The following is a 23,056-nucleotide window of genomic DNA, read 5'->3' as shown; positions in this document are numbered from 1 at the left end:
TTGGGATATGGAAGGTTATTAATTATTGATTCAATTTCTTTAACATATATAGACCTCCTCAGATCATCTATTTCTTCTTTTTTTTTTTCAGCCTTAACATAATTTTTTATTTTGTCTAAAACAGCACAATAAAAAGATTCCCAAACAATACATGAACCTACATATAAAATATAGAATATCTCCAATATTTTTCCTTTATAAAGTATCACGACCGCATAGGCAAGAGAAAGTACTGTGGGTGGGGCTAGAGAGGAAACTAATTTAGGCAATGACCTAATTAGTCAGACACTAACATTCAAAGACCAGGTGGACAACTTCAGCCAGAAAGGTAGTATTAAAGAGGTCCAGGAAGTGAACAAGTCCAAAGGGACCTTCTGATTAGTTCACAGTCTTCCTCAATGGACTCGGTAGATAAAGGCGTCACCGAAGGGTTACCTTGCACTTCCAGCACCAATGCTCACGCAGATGATGCTGATCGATTGAAAAATGTTCAGTATCCCTACCAACTCTACATTGCTTCCTCTACCAGCAGTACAGAACGGCCCGGCTCAAATGGTCCGGACAGACCTTTCGAGTGTTGGACTTGTGGGGTGCGATTCACCCAAATTCAGAACCTAAAACAGCACATGCTCATCCACTCAGGAATTCAACCATTTCAGTGTGACCACTGTTCACCAGGGCTTACTTGCTAGAGATGCATCGCCTAAAGCATGAAGGTAAACACTGTCATACCTGGCACCACTTTCACTTCCTTCGGGGAATATAAGCACCACATGAGGGTTTCCCGGCACATGATCCGCAAGCCTTGGATTTACACGTGCAGAACATGTGGCGCCAGGTTCACCAACTCTGCAAATTTAATCGGCACCTGAGGAGTCTGAACCGTGAAGCGTCAGGACTAGCAAACTACTTCCAGACAGTGATTTCCTAGTACCGGACTACTTAAACCTCGAGCAAGAAGAGGCCCTTGTTCAGTATGATCTCAGAGAACACGGTTTTGTAAGCAGCTCCTCTGTTCAAATGCCTGTAATGTCACAGGTCTCCTGGACCCAGAATTGTGAAAGCACTTTTCCCTTGGGGTCTCTTGTTGGGCTGGCAAAAAAGGAGGAAGAAATGACAGAGCAGCCCAAGACCAGTGCTTGAGCTGAGGTCACCACTGATGACCCCACCCAATCAGAGCTGTTTTCTATAACTAACTAGAGGCCCAGTGCTGAAATTCGTGTATGGGGCGGGGTGTCCCTCAACCCAGCCTGCACCCTCCCCAACCTGGGATGCCTCTCACAATCCGGAACCGCTGGCTCTAACTGCTCCTCTGCCTGATTGCACCTAACCGCTTCTGCCTGCCAGCCTGATCGCCCCTAACGGCTCCCCTGCTGGCCTGATTGACGCCTAACTGCTCCCCTGCCACCTGATCACCCACAACTGCTCTCCCCTGCGGACCCACCTCCTCCTCCTGACCGCCTCCTCTGCGAGTGCAGAGCCTTGGGATCCCCAGACCTCACGTGCAGAGCGGCCACCAGGCCCCACCTTCCCTGTGCGCAGGGCCATCTTGTGGTGGCCATCTTGTGATGACGTCATGTGAAGGTGTCGCATGAGGCGTGACGACACCTAGGCTTTTATTATGTAGGATGAGTAATTCTATGGTTGGGCTTCATTTTGGTTTTTGGAAAGTGCCTGTGCTTGGTCTTGTACATTTAAATTTAATTTTATTTTTTAAACAAAAAAGGTTTTGGGGAAGACTTTCCTCTTTTACTTTGTGAACCCTGCAATTGATGTTTTATTTCTCATGACTGGGAGATTGCTTCTGTACGTACACAATAACATGGTGTCGAAACATAATACAAACTGTTGGACCTAAGGAGAACCAGTTGACTTAAAACATCTAGTAGTTTCTCCTTGCATTGTTGCTAGGAGGCTAACAGCAGATCATTGGGTAAAGAAGGAATCAGGTGAATGTTGACCTTCCTGAGATGAAAGGGCACACCAGTACCAAACTACTAAAAGGAACTTGACAGATGGCCCGAATAGATGTTTACTCCTGTACACCGGACGTTGTACGGTATTTTGTAAAGCCTTTTGTTTTTGGAAGTATTTATGATAAGCTAGCTTAAAAATTATTAGGGAAAATCCTCCTTTTTTATTGATTTCAGAGAGGAAGGAAGAGGGAAAGAGAGATAGAAGCAACAATGGTGAGAGAGAATTATCGATCAACTGCCTCCTGCATGCCCCACACTGGGCATGGAGCCTGCAACCCAGGCATGTGCCCTGACCAGGAATCAAACTGTGACCTCCTGGTTCATAGGTCAGCGCTCAACCACTGAGCCATGTCCCCTGGGCCTGTTGTGTTTTTTTTGTTTTTTGGTGTGTGTGTGTGTGTGTGTGTGTGTGTGTGTGTGTGTGTGTGTTTAAGCTTTGTTCCTTTCTATTCTGATTTTTCATGGTGAAAATTTGATATTGGGATAGGCCTTCCCTGAATCTTTATAGAACCAGTTCTCCAAATAATCTTACCTTTCTTCTATAAAAGAAGGCAAAAATCTTGATTGAGAATAGTCCAGCTATGCATGAAGTGACCAGGAATGGAGAATGTAGTATGTAAATTCCAATTTCATCTATTTCTTCTTATATGAGTTTTGGCAGATTGTATCTTTCAAGGAATCAGTTCATTTCATTGAGGTTATAAATTTATGAACAGAGTTGTTTATAGTATTTCTTTAATATCCTTTCCATTTCCATGGGATCTGTAGTGATATATCCCCATACATTTCTGACATTAGTAATTCCTGTCTTCTCTTTTCATCTTAGTTAAACTGGATAAGAACATAATGATTTTATTGATGTTTTCAAAGAACCAGCTTTTGGTGTCATTGATTTTCACTATTGATTCCCTGATTTCATATTTATTAATTTCTGTTCTAATTCTTATTTTTTATTTTCCTCTGCTTACTTTAATTTCCTCTTCCAATAATCTAAGATGACAATTTAGATTGTCAATTGAATAATTTTCTTTTCTAATATATTTATTCAATGCCATACATTTTCCTCTCAGCACTGCTTTCACTATGCTCCATAACTTTTAATAAGTTGTCTTTTCACTTCCACTTAGTTCAAATTATTTTTAAATTACTCTTGAGATTTCTTCAACCCATGAGTTAGTTAGAAGTGTGTTGCTTAATTTACAAATATTTGGGGATTTTTTTGTTATCTTTCTGTTATTGATTTCTAGTTTAGTTTATAGTGGTCTAAGAGTAGGCATTGCATTATTTTTATTCTTTTAAATTTGGTAATGTATTTTTTATGGTCCAGAATGTGTCTGTCTTAGTGACTGATGTGAGCTTGAGAAAAATGTGTATTTTGCTGCTGTTGGTTGTATCCTACAGATGTCCAGTATATCCAATTGATTGATGGTGTTGTTTTCAACTGTGTCCTAGATGATTTTCTGCCTGCTGGAGCTGTCTATTTCTAAAAGAGGGGTGTTGAAGTTTCACACTATGATAGAGAATTCATCTATTTCTCCTTGTAATTCTATCAGTTTTTGCCTCATGTAGTTGATGCTCTCTTCTTAGGCATATACACATTAAGACTTGTGTAATACCCTTTATCTCTGATCATTTATCTTACTTTAAGTTTGCTCTGTCTGAAATTAATATAACTAGTTCTGCTTTATTTTGATTAGTGTTAGTATGGTATATTTTCTCCATCTATTCACTTTCAATCTATCAGCTTTTATATTTAAAATGGGTTTCTTGTACACGCCATAACATTGGATCATATATTTTGATCCACTCTGACAATCTCTGTTTTTTAATTAGACCACTAATGCTCAAAATGATTATCAATATAGTTGGATTTCTATCTGCCATACTCATTACTATTTCTTATTTGTTGTCCTTGTTCTTTGTTTCTGTTGTTTTCTATAATTTTTCTTTGGTGATTTTATTTTATTTTTATTTTATTTTATTTTTTTTTTCCCACTGTATCTTTTTTTTTTTTAATTAAATCTTTATTGTTCAGATTATTACATTTGTTCCTCTTTTTTTTCCCCCCCATAACTCCCCTCCTCCCAGCTCCCGCCCCACCCTCCGCCCTCACTCCCCACCCACTGTCCTCTTCCATAGGTGCACGATTTTTGTCCAGTCTCTTCCCGCATCTCCCACACCCCTTTCCCTCCCAAGAATAGTCAGTCCATTCCCTTTCTATGTCCCTGATTCTATTATGATCACCAGATTATTTATTCACTTGATTCTTAGATTCACTTGTTGATAGATGCATATTTGTTGTTCATAATTTGTATCTTTACCTTTTTTTTTCTTCTTCCTCTTCTTAAAGGATACCTTTCAGCATTTCATATAATACTGGTTTGGTGGTGATGAACTCCTTTAGCTTTTCCTTATCTGTGAAGCTCTTTATCTGACCTTCCATTCTGAATGATAGCTTTGCTGGATAAAGTAATCTTGGTTGTAGGTTCTTGGTATTCATCACTTTGAATATTTCTTGCCATTCCCTTCTGGCCTGCAAAGTTTCTGTTGAGAAATCAGCTGACAGTCGTATGGGTATTCCCTTGTAGGTAACTGGGTTTCTTTCTCTTGCTGCTTTTAAGATTCTCTCTTTGTCTTTTGCTCTTGGCATTTTAATTATGATGTGTCTTGGTGTGGTCCTCTTTGGATTCCTTTTGTTTGGGGTTCTCTGCGCTTCCTGGACCTGTAGGTCTATTTCTTTCACCAGGTGGGGGAAGTTTTCTGTCATTATTTCTTTAAATAGGTTTTCAATATCTTGCTCTCTCTCATCCTCTGGCACCCCTATAATTCTGATGTTGGTGCGCTTGAAGCTGTCCCAGAGGCTCCTTACACTATCTTCATATTTTCGGATTCTTTTTTCATTTTGCTTTTCCAGTTGGGTGTTTTTTGCTTCTTCGCATTTCGAATCTTTGACTTGATTCTTGCGCTCCTCTGGTCTGCTGTTGGGTGTCTGTATAATATTGTTTATTTCAGTCAGTGTATGCTTAATTTCTAGTTGGTTCTTTATCACAACATCGAGGGTCTCATTAGATTTCTTGAGGATCTCACTACATTTATCGGCGGTCTCACCAGTCTTTTCGAGGGCCTTACTAAGTTTATCGGCAGCTTCTAGACAGTTCTTAAGAGACCTTAAAAGTGTGGTTCTGAACTCAATATCCTCCATTGACAGTTTTGTCCTGTTTCTTTGTCTCCGCATTTTTTATGCTTTCTTGGTGCACCCCCTAGTGGTCTTTGTCCGCAGTCTTGTTGCCTTTAAGCCTTGATTGATGTCGGCAATACCGCCAGTTAGCCTTGACCTCCAGGCTAACTGGCTATGAGAGTCTGCTGTGTCTGTAGTGGGAGGGCTTCTGTGCTGGATCTCTAGGGCGGTGCTAATCTAGCGTTTGCCTGAGGCTATCCGGCAAATGCCTGTGTGCAGGGCTTGGGCGGGGCGGGTCCCCGGGGATCTACAGGGCGGGCGGAACAAGCAGTTATGGCGACTCTCAGTTCCTTCCCCAGGGGCTCTGCCTCTCAGAGCCCCAGCAATGGCTGCAAACCTCGGAGAGAAAGCTGCCTTCGAGTTCCGACTGAAGCCAGACAGTCCCGTTTCTCCCGTTTGAGTCTCGGTCCCCAGAGACTCGCCCGGATCTGGAGCTCAGAGTCTGAAACTCCCTCCCGATTGAAAACAACAACCGCGCCCTCCGCCGCCAGCCCGCTCCGCGCGCACACTCCGCACCTGAGTATTTCACTTCAGCACTGCGCCTCCTCTGAGTCTGGGTCTGATATTCTCTTTCCTCCTAGTTGTAGAATTTCCACTCAGCCAGCCTTCCCGTGGTTCTGGGTGATGTCCGTTCTGTCCTTTAGTTATATCTCTGAAGTGGTTGTTTGAGGCAGCGATCTCTGGCGTTAACCTATGCCGCCATCTTGGTTTCTCCCTTTGGTGATTTTAATCGAGCAATATATGTGATTCCATTTTTTCTCCTTTCTTAGCATGGGTGGGGGAGTGGAGGGAGATAAAGGATGGTATAGGGAGATAAATGGTGATGGACAGAGACTTGACTTGGGGTGGTAAACAGTGAATACAGTATACAGATGATGTGTTGCACAATTATACACCTAAAACCTTTATAATTGTCTTAACCAGTATCACCCCAATAAATTCTATAAAGAGGTGAAATGTTTATTTTTGTGGTTTCCTTAGAATATATATATTGCAACTAATTCAAGTCTACTTTCAGATAACTCTATACTACTTCACAGGTAGTGTGAATGCATTATAATAACAAAATAATGTTAATTCCTTCCTCCTGTCCCTTATGTCATTGCTATTATGTATTTCATATCTATCTATCTATATATATCTATATATATAATTATGTATATATATAGATATACCTGTACCTGCACCTATAAAACCATTATTTTATTCTCTCTAAACATTTTATTTTACAGCTCTTGCAAGGTAGGTTTACCTGCATCAAATTTCCTCAATTTTTCTTTGTCTGAAAGGAAATATTTATTTCTCCTTATCTTTTGAATAATAATATTGTAAGGTGTAGACTTGTAGTTTGATGTTGTTGTTTTTCTCCTAACACTTTAAAAATATTTTCTACTATTCTCTTTTTCCTTACATGGTTTCTGAGGGGAAATCAGATATAATTCATATTTCTATTGTTTTAAAATAGGTAATGTGTTTTTGTTCTATCCCTCTGGCTCTTTCAGAATTTTTCTGTAGTTTGAAAATGATATGACTAGTTGTAGATTTTTTAGGGGGGAGTGGGAGCTTCATTCTGTTTGGTGTTCTCTTCCTGGGTCTATGGTTAGGTGTCTAACATTAATTTTGGGAAATTCTCAGTCATTATTGTTTCAATAATTATCTGTTCCTTTCTTTCTTCTTCTTTTTGTATTTCCATTACACATATGTTATGTTTTTTGTAATTGACCCATAGTTCTTATATATTCTGTTCTAGTTTTAATCTTTGTCTTTGTTCTCTTTGCTTTGCTTTTTAGTTTTTAAGGGTTCTACTGATATATCCTGCAGCTGAGAGATTCTTTTCCTCAGCTGTCTCCAGTCTACTAATATGCCCATCAAAGGCGTCCTTAATTTCTTTTTGTGATTTTTGTCCTATTTTTTAATTCTTTCTTAGGATTTTCATCTCTCTGCTTACATTACCCATCTGTTCTTTCATGCTGTTAACTTTATCCATTAGAACCCTGAGCATATTAATTATAATTGTTTTAAATTCCCAGTTTGATAATTCCAATGTCTCAGTGAAACCAAAATATGGGGTGTTTGAATCTGAGTTTGTTGTCTCTCAAAATCAAAAAATGAAGTCGAGGACAAAAACAGTGGAACTGAAGTTTATTGTGAAAAGCCAGTCCTGGAAAAGGTGTAGCTAAGGCTCTAGGAGCAGGCCAGTGTTCAGAGCTTCCTTTCCATGTTACAGTCAGGAGTAGTTCAGCATCCAAGCTAATTAAAGCCTATTCATCCATGTGTGGAGGCCCACATGGCCATAAGCCACATGGGCACAAAGATGTGCTCCCTCAGGGGAGAAAGGAGAGGGAGAGAGGTGTTAGGTTAGGTGGCTCAGGAGGCGGCGCAAGAAATAGAGTCCAGTGAATCAGAAAAGAAAGGAAAGGAAAAGGTTTATTCTGCGTCCCCGGGAGACCCACATACCCCAAGGACAGGGCACGTGGATTCACGCCAACAGGGAGGGGGGCGCTTTTTTTATACTGCGGTTGGGTGAGGGGCGGGGACATGAGCTGAGGGATTCTCTGCTGCAGGGGATGGGCGGGGGTATGTGGATTAAGGGAGAAGAAGCCTGTATCTGTGTCTGGCACCTTGATCTGTGAGAAATTCCAGGGGAAGTCCATTATCTTGTCATGTCTGCATGTATCTGATCCTGGGCTCTCTCCGACCTAACAAGAGGGAGCATGCACTTTTTAATTTAGGGGTGGAGACAGCCTTGCTAGCTTCTGATTGGTCTTTTCAAAGAATTCTGCCTTAGCAACATCCTTTGGATTGGTTTATACATCTTATTGCTTTGTAATTGGTTATCTGCAAGTTGTCTGTCTTACACTTTAAAGCTCATGTCTCCCACTAGTGTCCTTTCTCCCCTGCCCAGTTGGAATGTCTTAGTAACTCTGCCTAGTTTTACTTCCACCTCTGCTCCCTGCCCCCCTCCCCTCCCCTCCCACACACACACCCTATGGTTCCTGTCCCTGTCTACCTAGCTTCCCTCTGAGACAGGAATTTTTAGGGGTGAAAAAGACAGGTTTAGGAAATCTTAGAAATAAAGGGGACCATGGGAGAAGCACAGGGCTGCAGAGCAGCAGAAGGTATATTTCCATTGAATAGGGGAAGCTGAAAAGCTGCAACAGGTACATTTCCATAGAATGAGGGAGCTGGGAACAGCAGAAGGTCTATATTTACAAAATAAAGGCAAGGATGCCCCTCATCCAGAAGGAGAAAAAGAAAGCCCAAAGGGAATAGGAAAACAATAAGGAAAGAGGTGGGTGGGGGGAAGGGGAAACTCACATGTACCCAACATGCAAGGTTTGACCTTTGAGCTCAGAAATTACCAGTAACCAGCCTAAGGGAATAGTGACCAATCACTATTGGGGGGCCACAACATTAGTAACAAAGAAACAGAATTTCCGGGGGATGAGGCCCAGAAATCAGGATTTTAAAAAGATTCCCAGGTGATTCTAATGTGCAGCCAAGGTTGAGAACCACTGAGTTAAGCTCTGATAATACTCCAGCCAGTTAGGCTCCAGTTAACTGGTTTCTCCTGAGGACAGGTTAGTCTGTGGTTAATTGGTTTCTCCTGAGGTTGAGCCTTGTTAAAAAGAACAGAACCTTCTGGTGCATTTCAAAATGGTTCCTGTTCCCCTCCTGCTGACTGAAGCCAGAGGGGATTTTTCTCTGATAGTTACTGAGGGAATCTGGTGGAGTGCCTGGGGGTAAATCTCACAAAGCTGTAGGAGGCCCCCATGACTGGGTGCCCCTGGAGGTTTTAACCTCAGAATTGTCCACACTGAGCCACCAGCAAGTCGTCAATTACAGTTGAGGTTTTCTTCCCATGGCACTGGTTCCTGCCATGGTTTCTGCTGGTGCATTTCTGCTCAGGTAAGCCATAGCTCTGTCTGTATTTGTCTGTGGACTGTCTCATTTTGAGGGCGGTGGTTTGCTCTGGGTCTTCCTTCCCTCAGGGATCCAAGAAGAGTTGATTTCTCAGTCTAGTTAGCTTTTGACTTGTTGTTAAGACAAATTGGCAGCTTCCAAGCTCCTTACATGTGGAAACAGAAATGGGAAGTTCTTTCCTGAAGTTTAGAATGATTTTGCAGGCTAGAAGAAACCTTTACATCATGTAGTCTTTTTTTCTTCCAGATATTTTAATTTTACTTGTCACATTTAGGTCTACAAATTCTAGAATTGATATAATTAATATAATCCTATATGTAGCATGAGTTAAAGTTCTAATTTTATTTTTATAAATTTCTAAATATGCTAGAAAGAATTACTATATGATTCATCCTAGCCAATTGTTCTGAAGTATCATCTCTAGCACATGTCAGTATTTCCTATATGGGTTCATTCATATTCTATTCCTTTGTCTATTGATCAAAAATTATTAAACCCCATGCTGAGATTAGTTATTACATTTTCATAAACAATGTTGGTAGGCTAGTTTGGAGGCTTTTCCATGACATAAACTATTTTTTGAGAATTTCTTTTTTGGTTTTGTTAATCCTCACCTGAGAATATTTTTCCATTGCTTTTTAGAGAGAGTGGAAGGGAGGGGGAGAGACAGAGAGAAACTTTGCTGTGAGAGCGACATGTACTACTAGATTGGTTGCCTCCCATATGTGCCCTGACCAGGGCTGGGGGTCCAGTTTGCAACATATGCACACACCCTTGATTGGAATTGAATTGAATCTGGGATCCTTCATTCTGCAGGCCTATACTCTATCTACTGCGCCAAACCAACCAGGGCTCTTAAGAATTTATTGAGTGCATTTTGGACCTTTTGTTTTCATATTTTAGAATCCTATTTAAAAATTAATTTTAAAACTTAGTAAAATTCTAGTTACTTTGACAGTTTATTTTAGATGAATTTTTAAAATATTATTATCCCTTTTTATTTAAGACCCTGATATAAATCTCTATTCATGTAGAATTTTTGGTGACTTTTAATATCTTCTAGTTTTCTCTGCAAAGATCTTACATGTACTTTGGTTTATTATAATGTATCCTTTATTGCTGTTACTGTTGAAGATAGTATTTTCTATGTTTAGCTACATTTTTTGTTTTTGCTTGTATACTCAAATGTGATTTCTGTATATTGAATTTACAGTAACTATTCAACATGCTTTTTTTTTGGTGGTAGTCTTGGATATTTATTTCAGTAATGTTATTACCTTAAATAATAATAATCTTTTCCTTATTATCAGTCCTTACATATTCCATTATTTTTTCTTTTCTTATTTATTAGCTAATATTAACTAGAAATATTTTTAGCAGGCCTGCTTGACTTGTTTCTGATTTCAACAGAATGTTTGTTATGATGCACAATTACAAATGGCATGATTACAGACAATACATGGTGTGTAGATGTTGTAAATAGGACTTATCATATAGAGAAAGTTCCTTTCTTGTGCAAGGATTAAATCATGCATAGCTGTTGAATATTATCAAATTTCTTTAGTTACAATTGAAATGATTGCATATACACATACATTTATGTATCGCTTATTGTATAATGTTGCACTTATTTAATTTTCAAGATTTTTAAAGTCTCAGCTTTGTAGCCCGTTTTCCTCTTATGATTCAGAGATGATGGCAGAAGACAGTATATCAAGTCAGAAACAAAGGACTTTATTTATCAAGACAGATAAAGCAGTTAGTATAAGTACATTTTGCTGTTCCCCTGGCTTCTAAGTTTCACAGGTTGATGTGATGGCCCACAATCCTAAGAATGCAGTGTGTTTGTGGCACAGTTCAGGAATGTGGGGCAAGGGATTAGCAATTTTGATAAATTAATGAAATTTAGAGCAAGCAGAAATAAACTGATCCTTCTGCCCACGGAGTGTTTTGACCTATTTAATTGCCTATCTTATCAGCTGAAGATATTCATATATATGTATGTATATATATATGTGTATACATATATACATATATATAATTGTATTTAATCATATAATATTGAATGTGTTTTGCTAGTGTATTGTTGAGGATATTTTTAACACTTAATCTACGAGACAGCCTTCTGATTTAACTTTTTAAAATATTATTTTTTAATTTTCAATTACAGATGACATACAATATTAATTTCAGGTGTACAATATAGTGGTTTATATAATTTATGGAATGATAAGTCTAGTACCCACCTGACACCATAGTTATTACAATATTATTGACTATATTCCTTATGTTGTACTTTTTACATCTGACTATTTACAACTGCCAATTTGTACTTCTTAATTCCTTAACCTTTTTCACCCAACCCTCAATACCCTTCCTAATTGACAATCATCAGTTTGTTACTTGTATCTGTGAGTTTGTTTCTGTTGGGTTTACTGATTTATTTTGTTTTTTTTAGATTCCACAAATAAGTGAAATCATATGATATTTGTCTTTCTCTGTCAGACTTATTTCACTTAGTATAATACTCTCTAGGACCATCCGTTTTGTGGCAGTTAACAATATTTCATTCTTTTATTATGGCTGAGTGATATTCCATTGTATAAATGTACTGCATATTTATCTACTTGTCTATCAATGGACACATAGGTCGCTGTTGTAAATAATACTGCAATGAACTTAGGTATTCCTTTACCATTTTGAATTAGTGTTTTGATTTTTTTTTTTAATAAATGCCCAGAAGTGGAATTGCTGGGTCATAAGCTTAATTTTATTTTTAATTTTATAGGCACCTCCTTACTGTTTTCCATAGTGACTGCACCAATTTACAATTCCACCAATAGTCCAGGAGGGTTCTCTTCACATCCTGCCAACACTTGTTGTTTTTTATTTATTGATAGCCATTATGACATGTGTGAGGTACTACCTCATTATGGTTTTAGTAAACATTTCCCTATGACTAGTGATGTTGAGCATCTTTTCATATGGATGTAGGCCATCTGTATGTCTTCTTGGAAGAAATATCTATGCAGGTGCTCTGTCCATTTTTCAATCATATTGTTTGTTGTTGTTGTTGAGTAGTATGCATTCTTTATATATTTTGGATATTAACTTCTTCTCTTTTTTTTAATATTTTATTGATTTTTTACAGAGAGGAAGGGAGAGAGATAGAGAGTTAGAAACATCGATCAGCCGCCTCCTGCACATCTCCTACTGGGGATGTGCCCGCAACCCAGGTACATGCCCTTGACCGGAATTGAACCTGGGACCCTTCAGTCTGCAGGCTGACGCTCTATCTACTGAGCCAAACAGGTTTCGGCCGGATATTAACTTCTTATCAAATATATATATATATATATATATATATATATATATATATACACACACACACACACATATATATATATATATCATTAGTAAATATTTTCTACCATTCAGTAGATTGTCTTTTTGTTTTGTTGATTGTTTTCTTTAATACTTATCTTGTATTGTGTAAGTAATAAGATTAAATGAGCTTATTAGCAGAACAATATGACTTGGGTTGTATTTTTCCTTTTCCTGTAAAAATTTACAAAAATGGTAATATTTTTAAATTTAATAAAAGTAGTTAGTTCTTTGGGAATGATATATTACCGCTGATTAAAAGTCTACATGAGGATTTTTTGGTCTTTTTTTTTCTGTAAATATAATGAGATCATTATAAATAATGTTTATTGAGAAATTTTCATCCTGTTCTTAATTTAAGTATTTTATTATGAAAGCATAGTATATATGCTCAAGTATGGAAATAATATGAATTTAGAATATAGAAAATATTTTACAAGTTTATAATAATTGAGGGACTGGCTTCTCCGACCAAAGTTTTTATATATTATCTATCCTATTCAGAGAATTATTTGATGAGCACCGTCTTTCAGTTGCTTAGCCAACAGAACTTCAAAATTGGGTTTTATAATGATTGCATTTACTAGAAAATGGGAGAATAATACTTTAAATTTGAGATTTCGACGTTCTGCAGAAACCATGAATGTTATCTTTGTAATGTTAACTTTGTGAGAGTAACAGTTAAACTCAGAGAGTCCTATGCAAGGACTGTCTGAGTTTTCAGACCTTTTTGGAAATAGTCTATCTATGTAATTCATTGACCATCTTGTAGATTTCTGAGTTTAACTGAACATAGCTGAAAACTTAAAAATCACATGTTAATTTTATTATTATGGGACTTGAGAAAACCATTTAATAATACTCTAATGAAATGTATAATGACCTATTATAATCATATCCATTTTATGTAGATATTCATAATAGTAACTGCAACAGGACTTTGAATGTAATTATAGAAATCAGAAAGCAATGATATTACTAAGATATCTCTAAATAGCTACTGATGCATTTTCCAAAATTTTAAGTCTTAGATTTCTAACGAACATATGATATATGGGAGACACTTCTAATGGTTGTCTGTGATATTTTCTTTATAAAGTAAATGCCTTGGAAAGCTGGGGTTATTTTCATCTGTTTGCAGAGACATGCAAAAATATTTGGAGAGAGAACACCCGATTTTGGGATGTTTGAGATTTCTCCCAATGATAAATAGATTAACTGGTTTATATATCCGGTCATCACAAAGCATACAGCAATTATGTGCTGCATTCTCATGGCTTTTAATGGACTTTCTATGATTTGTAGTGGTGCAAGACAATCCCCAGTTCAGTATCAAGTTGAATTGTTGAGGCTGTGTACTAATCTCTCTTTCTGATACTGTTCCCAAGAGATCCCTTGATTGCACATCTTGGCATCTGTTCTGCCTACCGTGTGGAGGAAGAAATAGCATCATGGGAAGTATCAGGCTAGCAGGCTCAACCAGGCAGAAAAGCAGGAGAAGGGGGATACCAATCAGATCAGGAGTGAATAGTAAAGTGACCACAAAGCCAACATTTAGTTGGAAAGTAGCCAGTGGCAGCTTCTTCTCCAAATAGGAAGAGTCCAATCCCAGCCAGATCTGGTCCTGGCCCTAAACCCCATTCTCCTCAGTTACCACAGAGCACCAAAACCTTACTAAGCCTATAATCCTGCTTCTCCCAAGAGTATTTTAAAAAGTGTGCTTTTGCTGAAACCGGTTTGGCTCAGTGGATAGAGCGTCGGCCTGCAGACTGAAAGGTCCCAGGTTCGATTCCGGTCAAGGGCATGTACCTTGGTTGTGGGCACATTCCCAGTGGGAGGTGTGCAGGAGGCAGCTGATCGATGTTTCTCTCTCATCGATGTTTCTAACTCTCTATCTCGCTCCCTTCCTCTCTGTAAAAAATCAATAAAGTATAAAAAAAAAAGTGTGCTTTCACATTTCCAACTATATTGGTTCTTTAAGTTATTTTGTATGTGAGAGTGTTTGAGTGAATGACTTATAATCTAATTTTGTTTGTATCTAAGAAGGTCATTTATAATATCATTTTCTTTAAATTTTCTGAGACTTGTATGATTATCTAATGTATGGTCAGGATTTTAAGTGTTCCACATTGTATGTTAGTAAATTAAGTGTATTCCATAACTATTGGTGTTGAGGGATAAGGTCTAGTTTTCCAGTCCCCTTTTAATCAGTTCTCACAAATGACCTTCTAACTCTTAAAATATATGATCACTTTACACCCTTTATTTCAAGCTCATGCACATCAAGCCAACCTGAGAACATTGAAAAAGTTCATTTAATACTTTGATACAGAAGAACAAAAAATTAACAAAAAATGCATATTGTCCATTTCTCTTGTACATTTACCCAAGGTTCAGGTACCCCCTCTACTCCTTGCAGGCTGGCTGTAGCCTGTTTTCGTAACTTAAGTGCTTTGTCACAATATTTTCCCATGTTGTTATAAGCTCTTCTGTTACATATCTTTTTCTTTTTTGTTTATTTTCAGAAAATTAAAAAAAAATACACAAAAGTAAAGAGAGCAGTATAATAAACACACATACACCCAATACCCAGCCTAAGTAGCAACATGTTTTATATTTACTTGCCTCAACTATTTTCTTCCCAATATTTTTGTTTATTAGTTTGTTTGTTTTTCAAGTATATAAGCACATTTTAAATGTAATATCATTTTATCTGTAAACACTTCAGTGCCCATTTCTAATAGTAAGTACTTTTTGAAAATAAAACTTCAATAACATAATCACACCTAACAAAATTAACAATAATCTCCTAATATTACGTAATGCACAATGTTTTCTATTTCTCCAATTGTCTCAAATGTGTTTTTTTAAAATAACATTTTGTTTTTAATTGATTTTAGATATGAGTGAAGGGGAGAGGGAAAGAGAGAAACATCTATGTGAGAGAAACATCTATGTGGGAGAGAACATTGATCGACTGCCTCCTGCATCTATCCAGACTGGAGATTAAACTGGCAACTTGGGTATGTGCCCTGACTAAGAATTGAACCTACCACCTTTTGGTGTAAGGGAGGACATCCAACAACTGAGCAACACTGGCCAGGTCTCAACATGTATGTTTATGATTTGCTTGTTAAAATCAGAATGCAAAAACATAGGCACGTTGAATTTGGTTTTTTTCTTAAGTCAGTTAGAATTTATAGAAGTTTATGTTTCTATATTTTTTATCCTATTTCTAGAAAAATAAATGGATCTTTGGACCACAAAATTTTCTATGGCCCAGATTTGACTGATTTCATCCTTATAGTCTCATTCCTCATGCTTCTCTCCCTACTGCATTTTCTGTAGTAAACTGATTGATATTTATTTCCTCAGTTTTCATTAGATACTTGTTTAATTTTTATTGATAAGAATAATTTTTAGACAATGCTATGCTCTTCCTGTGTGTTACATAAGATGAAAAACAATGTCTGATTTAACAGCCTATACTTAAAAGAATAATCTTTTATTCTTGAATACTTGGAATCCAAAATGTGATCAATGGAATTTAATAAAGTTATAGTATGAACATGTAATAACATTATTTTTTAATCAAAGACAAATTATAAATGGAGGAATCAACTGATAGATTTTGTAGGGCTAGGTTTCACTGAGTAATTTCTACACTTTGGGGCAAAACTCAATTTAAGATATAGAAAAACCTAGAATCATACATCAATACCTCCAAAGTAAGGTCAGCATAGGTCGGTGATTCCCAAAGTGGGCACTACTGCCCCCTGGTGGGCGCTGCAGCGGTCCAGGGGGGCGGTGATGGCCACAGGCGCTTTTGTTTTAACTTTTTTTGTATTACCTTTCTATTCTGAGTTCAATAAATAGTTTCATAATTTCAAACTTCAATGTTTCTAATTTACACCTTTCTTTACTATATTTTACGAAAAAGGTAGAAACATTAATACATATATCTTTCTGTTTAATTGCTATTAAAATTTTAAAAAAATTAATTTCCAGGGGGCGCTGAGTAATATTTTTTCTGGAAAGGGGGCGGTAGGCCAAATAAGTTTGGGAACCACTGGCATAGGTAGTATAACATAACCTGGGAGTGATTAACATATTAGCATATATTATTGATCAATTAAACTTTGAAGCGTGTGTAGTTGTGCATACTAAGAAGGTGTTGCAATTTAAAGTACAGCAAGTAATTATTAAATACTTGCAATATGTACAATTCCAACACCTGGCTATAAATGATGTTGAAGAGTTCATTTACTTTGTAGCATTATAGATTCTGTAGTATTTTCTGTTTAGAACACTCTCCTTTAGATAGTACTGATCAGAGAGAGGTGATTGCCACCCTCATGCTACCTACCCTCAGTGCTAAGAAAGCATCCTAATCTTAAAGTGTGTATTGTAACTGTCACTAGGAAATAATTGGGTTTCTTCTTATGAAATCATATTCAAATGGTGCTTTCTAATTCCATGTGATGTCATCACTTTTTCAATCATATTGTTTTTTGTTGTTGTTATTACTTTTTCTAATAAGGGATAAAATGGTTTATCAAAAAGTGGTATTTATATAAAATCAAAAAGTGAAATGTGAGTGACTCAATATTTTGATCATGACCCTTTTCTATTTAAGTTATGGAAGTTCAAATCAAACTGGCTGAGCAGTATAGATGTGTGTGCTTCTAAGACTAATAATCTCTCAATCTCTCTCTGTTGTTATTCTCTTATTTTCTTTGAAAATTCAATCCATTTTTTCAGACTAAATCATTCTAGATACAGCGGTTTTCAACCTGTGGGTCAAACGACCCTTTTACAGGGGTTGCCTAAGACCATCCTGCATATCAGTTATTTACATTATGATTCATAACAGTAGCAACATTACAGTTATGAAGTAGCAATGAAAATAATTTTATGTTTAAAATTATGAGGAACTGTACTTAAAGGGCCAGAAGGTTGAGAACCACTGCTAGAAATATGTACTCTGTCATCTTCTTGATAGTTTTATCACAATAGAGAGACTGATTCTGATTCAAATGTAAAATCTTAGAAGAGAGAGAGGAAGGAAAGAAGGAAGGGAAGAAGGAAGGAAAACAGGAAGGAAGACAGGCAAACTGACTGGGTGTACATCTAGCAAAGTATGCTTAGAATTTGCATGTCAAAGCTGTAAAACAAAGCTGGAAGAACTTGAAGAATACCTGAATGATTGGAAAGATTTACTCTGCCCATGAATTTTTAACACTCACTGTTGTTAAAATGACTGTTCTCCTTAAATTGATAATTCTATTCAAAATCCTAGCAACAATTTGTGTAGATGATGAAAAGCTAACTTTAAATGTATATGGAAAGACAGAAACAGAATATCAAAAATGCTTTTGATAAAGAGGAACAAAGATGAAGAATCCACACTACCAGATTTTAATACTTAATGTAAAGTCACAGTAATCAAGACAGTATAATTCTAGTGGGAGGATATACACATAAATTGAAGAATCCAGAAATGGACCCATAGAAAGATTTTGACATAGATACTAAGGCAATTTAATAGAAAAAAAGAGAACAGTCTTCTTCAGCAGATGGTGTTGTTATTAAATGATACCATATGTCATCATCATCATCATCATCATCATCATAATAATAATAATAACAAAAACCAAAACAACAATAATAAACTCAAACCACACCTCACACCTTAAACACTAATTAACTCAAAATGGGTCATAGACTTAAAGATAAAATGTAAAATTATAAAAATAGAACTATAGGAAATCTTTGTAACTTGGTTAGGTAAAGATTTTTTTTTTTTTTTTTTGCTTTAAGTATGATTGTGATTTTATTTTATTTTTTAATTGTTTTGTAGCTTAAAGTATTACAAAGAGTATTATATATGTCTCCTTTTTTTTGCTCCCCTTGACCTTCCCCTAGCCTCCCATACCCCCCAGTGTCTTGTGTCCATTGGTTATGCTTATATGTATGCATACAAGTCCTTCAGTTGATCTCTTACCCACCCCCCCAACCCTCCCCAGCCTTCCTGCTGTAGTTTGACAGTCTGTTCGATGTTGCTCTGCCTCTGTATCTATTTTTGCTCATCAGTTTATAATGGTCTTAATTATCCATAACCTAGTGAGATCATGTGGTATTTTTCTTTCATTGACTGGCTAATTTCACTTAGCATAATGCTCTCCAGTTCCATCCATGCTACATGATGGAATACTTATGCTGCTGTAAAAAAGAAGGAATTCTTACCATTTGCAACAGCATGGATAGGTAAAGATTTATTAGATGCAATACCAAAAGCACACTGCATAAAATGACAAATGGACAAATTCTATCTCACAAAGGACTTGTAAGCACATTATTTGTAAAGAACTTTCAAAGCTCAATGACAAAGCAACCCAATTTAAAAAATGAGCAAAATATTTGAAGAGACATTTACCAAAGCAGATATACAGATAGCAAATATGCTATGGAAAAGATGCTCATCATCATTACTTATTACAGAAATGCAAATTAAAACCACAGTGAGATACCATTGCCCCCCTATTAAATTGGCTTAGAACAATAGCCTGCCACTGGCAAAGATTTCCCAAAGTTAAGTTTCAGATATGTTCTTTATTATGTCACTTAAATAGTGTAATCAACTTTTCTCATTCTCAGTTTCAACAACTCTCTCCCCCCCCTTAGGTCATTTATTTTATTTTATTTTATTTTTATTGTTTAAAATATTACAAATAGTACATATGCCTCCTTTTCTCCCCATTGATCTCCCTCTGGCCTCCCCCACTCCTCAGTACATGCCCTCACCCCCCCTAGTGTCTATGTCCTTTCGTTATGCTCATATGCATGCATACCCATCCTTTGCTTGATCTCTTTAACCCCTTAACCCTCCAGTGCCTTCCCACTGAAGTTTGACAGTCTGTTTGGTGCTTCTTTGTCTCTGTATCTATTTTTGTTCATCAGTTTATAATCCTATCTAATAATAGACAAACATGGTAATTAACCATACCTCTGACACGCGTCCCATTGGCTAATCAGGGTGATATGCAAATTAACTGCCAAACAAGATGGCGGCCGGCAGCCAGGCAGTTGAAGTGAAAAGGAGGCTTGCTTGCTCCAGTGAAGGAGGAAGCCAAGGTTCCCCGCCTGCCGCTGCTGTGCTCTTAGCTTGCACTCTAAGCAACTATGTTGCAATTATAGAAGCTAAACAAAGCCCATGCTTTCAGCCAGCCGGTCGAGCTGGAGTTGCAAGAGTGTTTCAATTATAGAACCCAAACAAACCAGATCCCTGGTTTCAGCAGCCGAGGTGTCAGAGCTGGAGCCGAGGTCTCAGAGCTAATGCCGGCTCTCAGTTCCAGTGACAGCTATAGAAGGTAAATAAATCCAAGAATAAAAGAAAAAAAGGAGAGGTTGGGAGCTTCAGTCAACCGCCAGCCTGAAAACGGCCCTCAGCCCCTCACCCAGACTGGCCAGGCACCCCAATGGGGACCTCCACCCTGAAGGGGTGTGACCAGCTGCAAACAGCCATCATCCCCTCATCCAGGCTGGCCAGGCACCCAAGCGGGACCACCACCCTGATCTAGGACACCCTTCAGGGCAAACCAGCCAGCCCCCACCCGTGCACCAGGCCTCTATCCCATATAGTAAAACAGTAATATGCCTCCCAGCACCGGGATCAGCGGAGCCGTGAGGCCTCCTGGCACTGGGATCAGTGGAGCCGCGAGGCCTCCTGGCACCAGGATCAGCATGACGGGGCAGCGCCCAAACCCCTTGATCGCCCTGCGGCTCTGTGTGTGACAGGGGGCAGGGCCACAACCTCCCTATCTGCCCTGATCTGTTCGTGACAGGGGAAGGCGCCCCAACCCCCTGATTGGCTCTGCTCTGTGCCTGATATGGGGGAGCTTCCCAACCCCCTTATCGGCCTTGCTCTGTGTGTGACAGGGTGCAGTGCCCCAACTCCCCCATAGGCCCTGTTCTGTGTGACAGCGTGGAGCTGCAACCTCCCCATTGGCCCTGCCCTGAGTGTGAAAGCGGGGAGTACCCCAACCCGCTGATAGGCCCTGCTCTGTGTGTGACAGGGGGCAGTGCCCCAACTCCCCTATCGGCCCTACTCTGTGCGTGACAGGGGGGAGCTCCCCAACCCCCTGATCGGCCCTGCTCTGTGCGTGACAGGGGGCAGCGCCCCAACCCCCTGATCTGCCCTGCTCTGTGCGTGACAGGGGGTGGTGCTGCAACCTCCCCATCGACCCTGCCTTGAGTGTGACGGGGCGGCGCCCCAACCCCCCAATCGGCCCTACCCTGAGCGTGACTCAGGGTGGCATCGCAACCTCCCGATCCGCCCTGCTCTGTGCATGACAGGGGGCGGCGCCCCAACTCCCCAATCAGCCCTGCTCTGAGCCCGACCAGGGGCTGCACCTAGGGATTGGGCCTGCCCTCTGCCACCCGGGAGTGGGCCTAAGCCAGCAGGTCATTATCTCCTGAGGGGTCCCAGAATGTAAGAGGGCACAAGTGGGGCTGTGGTACACACACACCCCCGCGCTCCCCCCCGCCCCCCCCCCCCCGTCAGTGCACGAATTTTTGTGCACCGGGCCTCTAGTGTTCATTATATTCCACAAATGAATGAGATCATGTAAAGATTTATCTTTCTCTGACTGGCTTATTTCACTTAGCATAATGCTCTCCAGGTCCATCCATGCTGTTTCAAATGGTAAGAATTCCTTCTTTTTTATAGCAGCATAGTATTCCACTGTGTAGATGTACCACAGTTTTCTAATCCTCTCATCTGGTGATGGGCACTTAGGCTGTTTTTAAATCTTAGCTATTGTAAATTGTGCTGCTATGAACATAGGGGTGCATATATTCTTTCTGATTGTAGTTTCTGTTTTCTTGGGACATATTCCTAGAAGTGGGATTACTGGGTCAAATGGAAATTCTATTTTTAATATTTTGAGGAAGCACTATACTGTTTTTCACAGTGGCTGCACCAGTCTGCATTCCCACAGCAGTTGTAAGAGAGTTCCTTTTTCTCTGCATCCTTGCATCCTTGCATCCTCTCCAGCACTTGTTATTTGTTGATTTTTTGATGATAGCCATTCTGACAGATGTGAGATTGTACCTTATTGCCATTTTGATTAACATCTCTGGGATGATTAGTGACTCTGAGCATGTTTTCATATGTCTCTTGGCCTTTTGTATGTCCTCTTTGAAAAGTGCCTATTTAGGTCCTTTGCCCATTTTTTGATTGAATTGTTTATCTTCCTTTTGTTAAGTTGTATGAGTTCCCTATAAATTTTGGAGATTAACCCTTATCAGAGATAACATTGGCAAATACTAGTATGTTCTCCCATGCAGTGGGCTTTCTTGTTGTTTTGTTGGTGGTTTCTTTTGCTGTGTGGAAACTTCTGCAAAAAGTGGCTGCTAATGTCTACCCTGCATACTATGTCATTGGGCTATTGTATAAACAAATGCAAAACATGTAGAAAATATTTTGTAAAATACTAAGTACTTTACTAATGTCATTAAATATTACTATAGTATAATTTCAGTGAGTTTAATGGGAAAAATTCAAAAATGCTGAAAGCATGATATTCCATTTATATATGAGGTAACTTTATATTGGGTATTACACCTCTAGGAAGACATACCAAATAAAAAGAAACATGATTATCAAACATGACAATGATACTAATGCTAGCAGTAACTTTTTGAGCCTAGAATTATTGATCCAGAATATCTAGAACTATTGCCGATCAAATTAATGATACTAATATTAATTATGCATCTAGAAAGTCTCTACGATATTTAAGGGAAGCTGATACATTAACCAATTATGTATTTTTCTTTGCATTGCTTCTGTATCTGGTTATTCAGTATAAGCAGACAGATAATACACTGAGCAGTACTATTCTGCAAATAAAAGATAAAAGGAAATAAAATAAAGATTCCCAATCTAAAGAAAAATTAAAATATCAACAGTTCCTTGGTGACAGTTTTAAATGAGTCTTTAAATGAAGCTTACTTTGGAAAGCCTTCTGGTCACCCCCAATTACTATGGTTGCCTTGTTTGTGACAGCTGGTGTATAATCTTTATTACACTGTCATTAGAATGTCTTTCATACCTTTTTTTAAAAGCCATCAGCACACCATTTGCTTTTCAAATCACACTCTGAAGTGGCTGGATCATGGGCATTGAGGTATCTATGAAGTTTCTAAGCCTTTTTCACACTTTGAGGAGCTGGTAAATTCAGACACAATATGGGAATCTGATGCTACTCCAGCTCTGCTATAGTAAAATTACCCTAGTATATTTTTTAAATCTACTCATATTTTTAATCTTTTCCTTCTATCTTCTTCTTCTACAGAAAAAAAAGTATTAATTTTACTAGAGTTCTTCTATGTACCTCATTGAGAATGGTAATAATGAGGTCAGGACAGAGGTGTAGCCACCAAGCACATCAATTATAGCTTCACTGGGGAAAAAACATAATTGTTTCATAGCCTTAGACCATTTCTTTAACCCAGTCAGCCAGCTTGAAAA

At 38.4% G+C, this 23,056-nt stretch overlaps 1 pseudogene; it reads left to right on the top strand.

Annotated features, from left to right (window-relative positions):
• Nucleotides 1–587: 587 nt before the first annotated feature.
• Nucleotides 588–1,200, top strand: LOC118660220 (annotated as a pseudogene).
• Nucleotides 1,201–23,056: the final 21,856 nt, after the last annotated feature.

The sequence above is a fragment of the Myotis myotis genome, unplaced genomic scaffold (genome assembly GCF_014108235.1).
Source record: "Myotis myotis isolate mMyoMyo1 unplaced genomic scaffold, mMyoMyo1.p scaffold_m19_p_7, whole genome shotgun sequence".
NCBI classification, from domain to species: domain Eukaryota; kingdom Metazoa; phylum Chordata; class Mammalia; order Chiroptera; family Vespertilionidae; genus Myotis; species Myotis myotis.
Note: the sequence above shows the minus strand (reverse complement) of the source record. Positions and strands in the feature narration are given on the sequence as shown.